The sequence below is a fragment of the Pongo abelii genome, chromosome 13 (genome assembly GCF_028885655.2).
Source record: "Pongo abelii isolate AG06213 chromosome 13, NHGRI_mPonAbe1-v2.0_pri, whole genome shotgun sequence".
Lineage (NCBI taxonomy): Eukaryota > Metazoa > Chordata > Mammalia > Primates > Hominidae > Pongo > Pongo abelii.
In genome coordinates this window covers 8,200,875-8,214,013 of record NC_071998.2, presented here as the reverse complement: position 1 = coordinate 8,214,013, position 13,139 = coordinate 8,200,875, and positions in this window count along the sequence as shown.

The following is a 13,139-nucleotide window of genomic DNA, read 5'->3' as shown; positions in this document are numbered from 1 at the left end:
ATTGGATATTTGGAGCGATTTGAGGCCTATGATGAAAAAGGGAATGTCTTCACATAAAATTAGACAGAAGCATGCTCTGAAACTTCTTTGTGATGAGTGCATTCAACCCACAGAGTTGAAACCTCCTTTTTTTTAGAACTGTTTTGTAACACTCTCTTTGTAGAATCTGAAAGTGGATACTTGGTGCGCTTTGAGGCCTATGCTGGAAATGGAAATATGTTCTCATAAAAACTAAGCAGAAGCATACTCACAGAGTTCTTAATGATGAGTGCATTCAACTCACAGACATAAACTTTCCTTTTGATATAGCAGTTTTGACACACTCTTTTTGTAGAATCTGCAAGTGGATATTTGGAGCGCTATGAGGGCTACGCTGTAAAAGGAAATATCATCACATAAAAACTATACGGAAGCATTCTCAGAAACATCTCTATGATGAGCGCATTGTACTCACAGACTTGAACTTTCTTTTTGATAGAGCAGTTTTGAAACACTCCTTTTGTAGAATGTGCAAGTGGATATTTGGTGTGCTTTGAGGCCTAATCTGGAAAAGGAAATATCTTCACATAAAAACTAGACAGAAGCATTCTCTGAAACTTCTTTGTGATGTGTGCATTCATCTAACAGACTAGAAACTTCCTTTTGATAGAGCAGTTTTGAAACACCCTTTTTGTAGAATCTGCAAGTGGATATTTGGAGCGATTTGAGGCCTGTGGTGTAAAAGGGAATATCTTCACATAAAAACTAGAAGGAAGCATTCTCAGAAACTTCAGTGTGCGTTATGCATTCAACTCACAGACTTGAACATTCCTTTTGAGAGAGCAGATTTGAAAAACTCTTTTTGTAGAAATTGCAAGTGGATATTTGGAGTGGTTTGAGGCCTATGCTGGAAAAGGATATATCCTCACATAAAAACTAGACAAAAGCATTCTCTGAAACTTCTTTGTGATGAATGCATTCAGCTTACAGAGTTGAACTTTCCTTTTGAGAGAACAGTTTTGAAACACTCTTTTTGTAGAATCTGCAAGTGGATATTTGGAGAGCTTTGAGACCTATGCTGGAAAAGGAAATATCTTCACATAAAAATTAGACAGAAGCATTGTCAGACACTTCTCTGTGATGAGTGCATTCAACTCACAGAGTTCAACCTTCCTTTTTGTAGAACAGTTATGAAACACTCTCTTTGTAGAATCTACAAGGGATCATTTGGAGCACATTGTGGCCTATGCTGGAAAAGGAAGTATCTTCCCATTAAAAAAAAAAGCAGAATCATTCTGAGATACTATTTTGTGATCAGTGCATTCGACTCACAGACTTGCACCTTCCTTTTGATAGAGCAGTTTTGAAACACTCTTTTTGAAGAATCTTCAAGTGGATATTTGGAGCGCTTTGAGGCCTATGCTGGAAAAGGAAATATCTTCACATAAAAACTAGACAGAAGCATTGTCAGACACTTCTCTGTGATGAGTGCATTCAACTCACAGAGTTCAACCTTCCTTTTTGTAGAACAGTTATGAAACACTCTGTTTGTATAATCTACAAGGGATCATTTGGAGCACATTAAGACCTATCCTTGAAAAGGGTGTATCTTCCCATAAAAAAATAAGCAGAATCATTCTGCGATACCTTTTTGTGATGAGTGCATTCAACTCACAGACTTGAACATTCCTTTCGATAGAGCAGTTTTGAAACACTCTTTTTGTAGATTCTGCAAGTGGGTATTTTGAGCGCTTTGAGGTCAAAGATGGAAAAGGAAATATCTTCATATAAAAACTAGACAGAAGCATTCTCAGAAATTACTTCGGGATGAGTGCATTCAACCCAAAGAGTTGAACCTTCCTTTTGATAGAACAGTTTTGAAACACTTTTTTTGGAGAATCTGCAAGTGGATATTTGGAGCAATTTGAGGCCTATGCTAGAAAAGGAAATATCTTCACATAAAAACTAGACGGAAGCATTCTCAGAAATTTCTTGGTGATGAGTGCATTCAACTCACAGGTTTGAACTTGCCTTTTGATAGAACAGCTTTGAAACACTCTGTTTGTAGAATTTGCAAGTGGATATTTGGAGAGATTTGTGGCCTGTGCTGCATAAAGGGAATATCTTAACTTTAGAACAAGACAGAAGCATTCTCAGAGACTCCCCTGTGCTTTATGCATTCAAATCACAGGCTTGAACCTTCCTTTTGATAGAGCAGTTTTGAACCACTCTTTTTGTAGAATCTGCAAGTGGATATTTGGAGTGATTTGAGGCCTATGATGAAAAAGGAAATATCTTCACCTAAAAACTAGACAGAAACATTCTCAGAAACTTCTGTGGGATCAGAACGTTCAACCAACAGAGTTGAACCTTCCTTTTGATAGACTAGTTTTGAAACACACTTTTTGTAGAATCTGCAAGTGGATGTTTGGAGGGCTTTGAGGCCTATGCTGGAAAGAAAATATCTTCACCTAAAAACTAGACAGAAGCATTCTCAGAAACTTCTTTGTGATGAGTGCATTCAACTCACAGTGTTGAAAGTTCCTTTTGATAGAACAATTGTGACACAATCTTCTTATAGAATCTGCAAGTGGATATTTGGATTGCTTGAGGCCTATGCTGGAGTAAGAAATAATTTCACATAAAAACTATATTGAAGCTTTCTCAAAAACATCTTTGTGATGTGTGCCTTCAACTCACAGAATTGAAACTTCCTTTTGATAAAGCAGTTTTGAAACACCATATTGTAGAATCTGCAAGTGGATAGTTTTAGCACTTTGAGGCCTAGCCTGGAAAAGGGTATATCTTCACATAAAAACTGGACAGAAGCATTCTCAGAAACTTCCCTGTGCTTTATGAATTCAACTCACAGACTTGAACCTTCCTTTTGATAGAACAGTTTGGAAAAACACTTTTTGTAGAATCTGGAAGTGGATATTTAGAGCGCTTTGAGGCCTATGCAGGAAAAGGAAAAACCATCACATAAAAACTAGACAGAAGTATTCTCAGAAACTTCTTTGTGATGTGTGCACTCAACTCACAGATTTGAACCCTGCTTTTCAAAGAGCAGTTATGAAACACCCTTTTTGTAGGATCTGCAGGTGGACATTTTTGGCGCTTTGAGGCCAATGCTGGAAAAGGAAATATGTATACATAAAAACTAAACAGAAGCATTCTCAGAAACTTCTCTGTGTTTTATGATTTCAACTCACAGAGTTGAACCTTCCTTTTGATAGCGCAGTTTTGAAACACTCTTTTGTAGAATCTGCAAGTGGATATTTGGAATGCTTTGAGGCCTATGCTCGAAAAGGAAATTTCTTCATATAAATACTAGACAGAAGCATGCTCAGAAACTTCTTTGTGATGAGTGCATTGTACTCACAGACTTTAAATTTCCTTTTGATAGAGCAGTTTTGAAACAGTCTTTTTGTAAAATATGAAAGTGTATATTTGGTTCGATTTGAGGGCTAAGATGGAAAAGGAAATATCTTCACATAAAAACTGGACAGAAGTATTCTCCGTATTTTCTTTGTGATGTGTGCATTAAACTAACAGAGTAGAACCTTCCTTTTGATAGAGCAGTTTTGAAACCCTCTTTTTGTAGAATCTGCAAGTGGATATTTGGAGCGATTTGAGGCCTATGGTGAAAAAGGGGATATCTTCGCATAAAAACTAGATAGAAGCATTCTCAGAAACTTCCCTGTGCCGTATGCATTCAACTCACGGACTTAAAACTTCCTTTTGAAAGAGCAGATTTGAAACACTTTTTTTGTAGAAACTGCAAGTGGATATTTGGAGCGATTTGAGGCCTATGCAGGAAAAGGAAATATCCCCACATAAAAAGTAGACAAAAGCATTCTCCGAAACTTCTTTGTGATGAGTGCATTCACCTCACAGAGTTGAACCTTCCCTTTGATGGAACAGTTTTGAAACACTCTTTTTGTAGAATCTGCAAGTGGCTATTTGGAGCGCTTTGAGGCGTATGCTGGAAAAGGAAATATCTTCACATAATAAATAGACGGAAGCATTCACAGAAACTTCTCTGTGATGAGTGCATTCACCTCACAGAGTTCAACCTTCCTTTTGGTAGAACAGTTATGAAACACTCTCTTTGTAGAGTCTACAAGAGATTATTTGGAGCTCATTGAGGCCTATGCTGGAAAAGAAAGTATCTTCCCGGAAAAACTAAGCAGAATCATTCTCAGAAATATTTTTGTGATGAGTGCATTCAACTCACAGCCTTGAACCTTCCTTTTGATAGAGTAGTTTTGAAACACTCGTTTTGTAGAATCTGCAAGTGGATATTTGGAGTGCTTTGAGGTCTATGCTGGAAAAGGAAATATCTTCACATCAAAACTAGACAGAAACATTCTCAGAAATGTCTGTGTGATGAGTGCATTCAACTCACAGGGTTGAACTTTCCTTTTGCTAGAACAGTTTTGAAACAGTCTTTTTGTAGAATCTGCAAGTGGATATTTGGAGCATTTTGAGGTCTATGCTGGAAAAGGAAATATCTTCACATAAAAACTAGACAGAAGCATTCCCAAAAACTTCCCCGTGCTTCATGCATTCAACTCACAGACTTGAACCTTCCTTTTGATAGAGCAGTTTTGAAACACTCTTTTTGTAGAATCTGCAATTGGATATTTGGAGCGATTTGAGGCCTATGATGAAAAAGGGAATATCTTCACCTAAAAACTAGACAGAAGCATTCTCTGAAACTTCTTTGCGATGAGTGCATTCAACCCACAGAGTTGAAACCTCCTTTTTTTTAGAACTGTTTTGTAACACTCTCTTTGTAGAATCTGAAAGTGGATACTTGGTGCGCTTTGAGGCCTATGCTGGAAATGGAAATATGTTCTCATAAAAACTAAGCAGAAGCATACTCACAGAGTTCTTAGTGATGAGTGCATCCAACTCACAGACTTAAACTTTCCTTTTGATATAGCAGTTTTGACACACTCTTTTTGTAGAATCTGCAAGTGGATATTTGGAGCGCTATGAGGCCTACGCTGTAAAAGGAAATATCATCACATAAAAACTATACAGAAGCATTCTCAGAAACATCTCTATGATGAGTGCATTGTACTCACAGACTTGAACTTTCTTTTTGATAGAGCAGTTTTGAAACACTCCTTTTGTAGAATGTGCAAGTGGATATTTGGTGTGCTTTGAGGCCTAATCTGGAAAAGGAAATATCTTCACATAAAAACTAGACAGAAGCATTCTCTGAAACTTCTTTGTGATGCGTGCATTCATCTAACAGACTAGAAACTTCCTTTTGATAGAGCAGTTTTGAAACACCCTTTTTGTAGAATCTACAAGTGGATATTTGGAGCGATTTGAGGCCTGTGGTGTAAAAGGGAATATCTTCACATAAAAACTAGAAGGAAGCATTCTCAGAAACTTCAGTGTGCGTTATGCATTCAACTCACAGACTTGAACATTCCTTTTGAGAGAGCAGATTTGAAAAACTCTTTTTGTAGAAATTGCAAGTGGATATTTGGAGTGGTTTGAGGCCTATGCTGGAAAAGGATATATCCTCACATAAAAACTAGACAAAAGCATTCTCTGAAACTTCTTTGTGATGAATGCATTCAGCTTACAGAGTTGAACTTTCCTTTTGATAGAACAGTTTTGAAACACTCTTTTTGTAGAATCTGCAAGTGGATATTTGGAGAGCTTTGAGACCTATGCTGGAAAAGGAAATACCTTCACATAAAAATTAGACAGAAGCATTGTCAGACACTTCTCTGTGATGAGTGCATTCAACTCACAGAGTTCAACCTTCCTTTTTGTAGAACAGTTATGAAACACTCTCTTTGTAGAATCTACAAGGGATCATTTGGAGCACATTGGGGCCTATGCTGGAAAAGGAAGTATCTTCCCATTAAAAAAAAAAGCAGAATCATTCTGAGATACTTTTTTGTGATCAGTGCATTCGACTCACAGCCTTGCACCTTCCTTTTGATAGAGCAGTTTTGAAACACTCTTTTTGAAGAATCTTCAAGTGGATATTTGGAGCGCTTTGAGGCCTATGCTGGAAAAGGAAATATCTTCACATAAAAACTAGACAGAAGCATTGTCAGACACTTCTCTGTGATGAGTGCATTCAACTCACAGAGTTCAACCTTCCTTTTTGTAGAACAGTTATGAAACACTCTCTTTGTATAATCTACAAGGGATCATTTGGAGCACATTAAGACCTATGCTGGAAATGGGTGTATCTTCCCATAAAAAAATAAGCAGAATCATTCTGCGATACCTTTTTGTGATGAGTGCATTCAACTCACAGACTTGAACATTCCTTTCGATAGAGCAGTTTTGAAACACTCTTTTTGTAGATTCTGCAAGTGGGTATTTTGAGCGCTTTGAGGTCAAAGATGGAAAAGGAAATATCTTCATATAAAAACTAGACAGAAGCATTCTCAGAAATTACTTAGGGATGAGTGCATTCAACCCAAAGAGTTGAACCTTCCTTTTGATAGAACAGTTTTGAAACACTTTTTTCGGAGAATCTGCAAGTGGATATTTGGAGCAATTTGAGGCCTATGCTAGAAAAGGAAATATCTTCACATAAAAACTAGACGGAAGCATTCTCAGAAATTTCTTGGTGATGAGTGCATTCAACTCACAGGTTTGAACTTGCCTTTTGATAGAACAGCTTTGAAACACTCTGTTTGTAGAATTTGCAAGTGGATATTTGGAGAGATTTGTGGCCTGTGCTGCATAAAGGGAATATCTTAACTTTAGAACAAGACAGAAGCATTCTCAGAGACTCCCCTGTGCTTTATGCATTCAAATCACAGGCTTGAACCTTCCTTTTGATAGAGCAGTTTTGAACCACTCTTTTTGTAGAATCTGCAAGTGGATATTTGGAGTGATTTGAGGCCTATGATGAAAAAGGAAATATCTTCACCTAAAAACTAGACAGAAACATTCTCAGAAACTTCTGTGGGATCAGAACGTTCAACCAACAGAGTTGAACCTTCCTTTTGATAGACTAGTTTTGAAACACACTTTTTGTAGAATCTGCAAGTGGATGTTTGGAGGGCTTTGAGGCCTATGCTGGAAAGAAAATATCTTCACCTAAAAACTAGACAGAAGCATTCTCAGAAACTTCTTTGTGATGAGTGCATTCAACTCACAGTGTTGAAAGTTCCTTTTGATAGAACAATTGTGACACAATCTTCTTATAGAATCTGCAAGTGGATATTTGGATTGCTTGAGGCCTATGCTGGAGTAAGAAATAATTTCACATAAAAACTATATTGAAGCATTCTCAAAAACATCTTTGTGATGTGTGCCTTCAACTCACAGAATTGAAACTTCCTTTTGATAAAGCAGTTTTGAAACACCATATTGTAGAATCTGCAAGTGGATAGTTTTAGCACTTTGAGGCCTAGCCTGGAAAAGGGTATATCTTCACATAAAAACTGGACAGAAGCATTCTCAGAAACTTCCCTGTGCTTTATGAATTCAACTCACAGACTTGAACCTTCCTTTTGATAGAACAGTTTGGAAAAACACTTTTTGTAGAATCTGGAAGTGGATATTTAGAGCGCTTTGAGGCCTATGCAGGAAAAGGAAATACCATCACATAAAAACTAGACAGAAGTATTCTCAGAAACTTCTTTGTGATGTGTGCACTCAACTCACAGATTTGAACCCTGCTTTTCAAAGAGCAGTTATGAAACACCCTTTTTGTAGGATCTGCAGGTGGACATTTTTGGCGCTTTGAGGCCAATGCTGGAAAAGGAAATATGTATACATAAAAACTAAACAGAAGCATTCTCAGAAACTTCTCTGTGTTTTATGATTTCAACTCACAGAGTTGAAGCTTCCTTTTGATAGCGCAGTTTTGAAACACTCTTTTGTAGAATCTGCAAGTGGATATTTGGAATGCTTTGAGGCCTATGCTCGAAAAGGAAATTTCTTCATATAAATACTAGACAGAAGCATGCTCAGAAACTTCTTTGTGATGAGTGCATTGTACTCACAGACTTTAAATTTCCTTTTGATAGAGCAGTTTTGAAACAGTCTTTTTGTAAAATATGAAAGTGTATATTTGGTGCGATTTGAGGGCTAAGATGGAAAAGGAAATATCTTCACATAAAAACTGGACAGAAGTATTCTCCGTATTTTCTTTGTGATGTGTGCATTAAACTAACAGAGTAGAACCTTCCTTTTGATAGAGCAGTTTTGAAACCCTCTTTTTGTAGAATCTGCAAGTGGATATTTGGAGCGATTTGAGGCCTATGGTGAAAAAGGGGATATCTTCGCATAAAAACTAGATAGAAGCATTCTCAGAAACTTCCCTGTGCCGTATGCATTCAACTCACGGACTTAAAACTTCCTTTTGAAAGAGCAGATTTGAAACACTTTTTTTGTAGAAACTGCAAGTGGATATTTGGAGCGATTTGAGGCCTATGCAGGAAAAGGAAATATCCCCACATAAAAAGTAGACAAAAGCATTCTCCGAAACTTCTTTGTGATGAGTGCATTCACCTCACAGAGTTGAACCTTCCCTTTGATGGAACAGTTTTGAAACACTCTTTTTGTAGAATCTGCAAGTGGCTATTTGGAGCGCTTTGAGGCGTATGCTGGAAAAGGAAATATCTTCACATAATAAATAGACGGAAGCATTCACAGAAACTTCTCTGTGATGAGTGCATTCACCTCACAGAGTTCAACCTTCCTTTTGGTAGAACAGTTATGAAACACTCTCTTTGTAGAGTCTACAAGAGATTATTTGGAGCTCATTGAGGCCTATGCTGGAAAAGAAAGTATCTTCCCGGAAAAACTAAGCAGAATCATTCTCAGAAATATTTTTGTGATGAGTGCATTCAACTCACAGCCTTGAACCTTCCTTTTGATAGAGTAGTTTTGAAACACTCGTTTTGTAGAATCTGCAAGTGGATATTTGGAGTGCTTTGAGGTCTATGCTGGAAAAGGAAATATCTTCACATCAAAACTAGACAGAAACATTCTCAGAAATGTCTGTGAGATGAGTGCATTCAACTCACAGGGTTGAACTTTCCTTTTGCTAGAACAGTTTTGAAACATTCTTTTTGTAGAATCTGCAAGTGTGTATTTGGAGCGATTTGAGGCCTATGCTGCAAAAAGAGAAATCTTCACATAAAAACTAGACAGAAGCATTCCCAAAAACTTCCCCGTGCTTCAAGCATTCAACTCACAGACTTGAACCTTCCTTTTGATAGAGCAGTTTTGAAACACTCTTTTTGTAGAATCTGCAATTGGATATTTGGAGCGATTTGAGGCCTATGATGAAAAAGGGAATGTCTTCACCTAAAAACTTGACAGAAGCATTCTCTGAAACTTCTTTGTGAAGAGTGCATTCAACCCACAGTGTTGAAACCTCCTTTTTTTTAGAACTGTTTTGTAACACTCTCTTTGTAGAATCTGAAAGTGGATACTTGGTGCGCTTTGAGGCCTATGCTGGAAATGGAAATATGTTCTCATAAAAACTAAGCAGAAGCATACTCACAGAGTTCTTAGTGATGAGTGCATTCAACTCACAGACATAAACTTTCCTTTTGATATAGCAGTTTTGACACACTCTTTTTGTAGAATCTGCAAGTGGATATTTGGAGCGCTATGAGGGCTACGCTGTAAAAGGAAATATCATCACATAAAAACTATACGGAAGCATTCTCAGAAACATCTCTATGATGAGCGCATTGTACTCACAGACTTGAACTTTCTTTTTGATAGAGCAGTTTTGAAACACTCCTTTTGTAGAATGTGCAAGTGGATATTTGGTGTGCTTTGAGGCCTAATCTGGAAAAGGAAATATCTTCACATAAAAACTAGACAGAAGCATTCTCTGAAACTTCTTTGTGATGCGTGCATTCATCTAACAGACTAGAAACTTCCTTTTGATAGAGCAGTTTTGAAACACCCTTTTTGTAGAATCTGCAAGTGGATATTTGGAGCGATTTGAGGCCTGTGGTGTAAAAGGGAATATCTTCACATAAAAACTAGAAGGAAGCATTCTCAGAAACTTCAGTGTGCTTTATGCATTCAACTCACAGACTTGAACCTTCCTTTTGAAAAAGCAGATTTGAAAAACTCTTTTTGTAGAAATTGCAAGTGGATATTTGGAGTGCTTTGAGGCCTATGCTGGAAAAGGATATATCCTCACATAAAAACTAGACAAAAGCATTCCCTGAAACTTCTTTGTGATGAATGCATTCAGCTTACAGAGTTGAACTTTCCTTTTGATAGAACAGTTTTGAAACACTCTGTTTGTAGAATCTGCAAGTGGATATTTGGAGAGCTTTGAGACCTATGCTGGAAAAAGTAATATCTTCACATAAAAATTAGACAGAAGCATTCTCAGACACTCCTCTGTGATGAGTGCATTCAACTCAGAGAGTTCAACCTTCCTTTTGGTAGAACAGTTTTGAATCACTCTCTTTCTAGAATCTACAATAGATTATTTGGAGCTCATTTAGGCCTATGATGGGAAAGGGAATATCTTCACATAAAAACTAAGCAGAATCATTCTCAGAAACATTTATGTGATGAGTGCTTTCAACTCAGAGACTTGAACATTCCTTTTGATAGAGCAGTTTTGAAACACTCTTTTTGTAGAATCTGCAATTGGATATTTGCAGTGCTTTGAGACCTATGCTGGAAAAGGAAATATCTTCACATAAAAATTAGACAGAAGCATTCTCAGACACTTCTCTGTGATGGGCGCATTCAGCTGACTGAGTTCAACCTTCCTTTAGGTAGAATAGTTTTGAATCACTCTCTTTGTAGAATCTAATATCGATTATTTGGAGCGCATTGAGGCCTACGATGGAAAAGGGAATATCTTCCCATAAAAACTAAGCAGAATCATTCTCAGAAACATTTTTGTGATGAGTGCATTCAACTCTGAGACTTGAACATTCCTTTTGAAAGAGCAGTTTTGAAACACTCTTTTAATAGAATCTACAAGTGGGTATTTGGAGCAATTTGAGGCCTATGCTGGAAAAGGGAATATCTTCACATAAAAATTAGACAGAAGCATTCTCAGAAATTTCTTTGGGATGAGTGCGTTCAACTCACAGGGTTGAACTTTCCTTTTGATAGAACAGTTTTGAAACACTCTGTTTGTAGAATTTGCAAGTGGATATTTGGAGCGATTTGAGCCCTATGCTGCAAAAAGGGAATATCTTAACATAAGAACTAGACAGAAGCATTCTCAGAGACTTCCTTGTGCCTTATACATTCAATTCACAGGCTTGAACCTTCTTTTTGGTGGAGCAGTTTTGAAACACCCTTTTTGTAGACTCTGCAAGTGGATATTTACAGCGATTTGAGGCCTACAGTGAAAAAGGGGATATCTTCACATAAAAACTAGATAGAAGCATTCTCAGAAACTTCCCTTTGCTTTATGCAGTCAACTCACAGACTTGAAACTTCCTTTTCAAAGAGCAGATTTTAAATACTCTTTTTGTAGAAACTGCAAGTGGATATTTGGAGCGCTTTGAGGCCTATGCTGGAAAAGGAAATATCCTCACATAAAAACAAGACAAAAGCATTCTCCGAAACTTCTTTGGGATGAATGCATTCAGCTCACAGAGTTGAACCTTGCCTTTGATAGAACAGTTTTGAAACACTCTTTTTTTAGAATCTGCAAGTGGATATTTGGAGCGCATTGGGACCTATGCTGGAAAAAGAAATATCTTCACATAATACCTAGACGGAAGCATTCTCAGAAACTTCTCTGTGATGAGTCATTTATGAAACACTTTCTTTGAAGAATCTATAAGAGATTATTTGGAGCTCATTGAGGCCTATGCTGGAAAAGGGAATATCTTCATATAAAAACTAGACAGAAGCATTCTGAGAAACTTCCCTGCGCTATTTGCATTCAACTCACACTCTTGAACCTTCTTTTTGAAAGAGCAGATTTGAAACACTCTTTTTGTAGAAAGTGCAAGTGCATATTTGGAGTGCTTTGAGGCCTATGATGGAAAAGGAAATATCCTCACAGAAAAATTAGACAAAAGCATTCTCAGAAATTTCTTTGTGATGTGTGCATTTAATTCACCGAGTTGAACTTTCCTTTTGATAGAACAGTTTTGAAACAGTCTTTTTGTAGAATCTGCAAGTGGATATTTGGAGCATTTTGAGGTCTATGCTGGAAAAGGAAATATCTTCACATAAAAACTAGACAGAAGCATTCCCAAAAACTTCCCCGTGCTTCATGCATTCAACTCACAGACTTGAACCTTCCTTTTGATAGAGCAGTTTTGAAACACTCTTTTTGTAGAATCTGCAATTGGATATTTGGAGCGATTTGAGGCCTATGATGAAAAAGGGAATGTCTTCACCTAAAAACTAGACAGAAGCATTCTCTGAAACTTCTTTGCGATGAGTGCATTCAACCCACAGAGTTGAAACCTCCTTTTTTTTAGAACTGTTTTGTAACACTCTCTTTGTAGAATCTGAAAGTGGATACTTGGTGCACTTTGAGGAATATGCTGGAAATGGAAATATGTTCTCATAAAAACTAAGCAGAAGCATACTCACAGAGTTCTTAGTGATGAGTGCATCCAACTCACAGACTTAAACTTTCCTTTTGATATAGCAGTTTTGACACACTCTTTTTGTAGAATCTGCAAGTGGATATTTGGAGCGCTATGAGGCCTACGCTGTAAAAGGAAATATCATCACATAAAAACTATACAGAAGCATTCTCAGAAACATCTCTATGATGAGCGCATTGTACTCACGGACTTGAACTTTCTTTTTGATAGAGCAGTTTTGAAACACTCCTTTTGTAGAATGTGCAAGTGGATATTTGGTGTGCTTTGAGGCCTAATCTGGAAAAGGAAATATCTTCACATAAAAACTAGACAGAAGCATTCTCTGAAACTTCTTTGTGATGCGTGCATTCATCTAACAGACTAGAAACTTCCTTTTGATAGAGCAGTTTTGAAACACCCTTTTTGTAGAATCTACAAGTGGATATTTGGAGCGATTTGAGGCCTGTGGTGTAAAAGGGAATATCTTCACATAAAAACTAGAAGGAAGCATTCTCAGAAACTTCAGTGTGCGTTATGCATTCAACTCACAGACTTGAACATTCCTTTTGAAAAAGCAGATTTGAAAAACTCTTTTTGTAGAAATTGCAAGTGGAT